This window comes from Mandrillus leucophaeus, unplaced genomic scaffold (genome assembly GCF_000951045.1).
Source record: "Mandrillus leucophaeus isolate KB7577 unplaced genomic scaffold, Mleu.le_1.0 Scaffold161, whole genome shotgun sequence".
NCBI lineage: Eukaryota > Metazoa > Chordata > Mammalia > Primates > Cercopithecidae > Mandrillus > Mandrillus leucophaeus.
The window spans coordinates 2,757,619-2,758,943 of record NW_012101599.1 but is presented as its reverse complement, the minus strand read 5'-3'; positions in this window follow the sequence as shown (position 1 = coordinate 2,758,943).

Here is a 1,325-nt window from a genome sequence, read left to right as displayed (position 1 = left end):
CCAGCCTCTCCCCTAGTCCCAGCCTCTCCCCTACTCCCACCCATCTCCCCTAGTCCCACCCATCTCCCCTAGTCCCAGCCTCTCCCCTAGTCCCCGCCTCTCCCCTAGTCCCAGCCTCTCCCCTAGTTCCCTGCTCTTGGCGTTGATATGCAGGGACCCACAGTCTCAGCTTTAAGAGCACATAGGAAGGGCCCATCGATCTTTCCCTGAGCATCCACCATATACATCCAACCAAGGAGGCCAGGGTTGAAGGTGCTGCCTCTCAGCTCTGCTTCCAGCAAGGCCTTCTCCTTCCGGGTGTGTCATCTTGAGACTACATGGGGCAAACTCACTAAATCAAGGTATTCTAAAGATATTTCAAAGTGAGGATTTCAGTTTTGATCGATAGTATATAAGTTTCAGATCAAGTGCCAAAGAAAGTATTAAGAGCCCATTGATTAGAATCAGAATTCTTCCCAGAACAAAGCAAATCTTTGTTCCTTTTTGGGCAGGTGAAAATGTTTTGGTTGTGTAATAAGATTTTGCTGCATCTGCTAAAGCTGCCAAGCCATGCTGGACTGAGGAACGATGCTGCATACAGAACGACGCCCCACCCTGCCCGAGCTAAAGTGGGAAAGGAGAGCCTTGCTTCCTCCAGAACCTTGCCTGGTCCCACCCCCCACTGCCTTCCCCTCACCTAATGAATTACTGGAATAGATTTTTCCGTGTTGAATCATTCTTGAATTTCTAGGTTAAGCCTGACTTTCTCCTGATGCATCTTTGCTTTAAATACTTCTGGATTTGATTTGATTTGCTTTGTCCATCTTTCATGAATGTCTTTCTAAGCCCCCAGGTCCATAGATATTCAGAGCAATTCTTCCTAAAACAAGATGAGATTTCAGATGCATAAGCCACCCCCTCCCCAGTCTTAACATAATTTGGACAAGTGACGAGTCATTTAACCAGTGTACACCAGTTAGTCCCTAGAATAGATTAAAACGTTTCCCCAAAAACTGAAAATGCAAGGGGAAGAGGTTGAGAAAAGTGGTTAATTTCTAAATATTGACTCTATTTAGTTTCTGGCTTTGACAATAAGTGACCCCATTTTCCACTCAAACTGTGACTGGTTATCCAAGTTGTAGACTCCTAAAATAGGCTCAGTCAGAAATTTCAGAATTTAATTGCCATGAGATTTCTAACTCAGGTTTATCCAAAATAAGACACAAATACTCTTCTAAGACATTAAGTTGGAAATTTACATGTGAGGGAGGTAGTCACTACAGGATAAGACACTAGGTTCAAATTTCAAGCCAGCCAAGACAAATCCTTTTTTTTTTTTTTTTTTT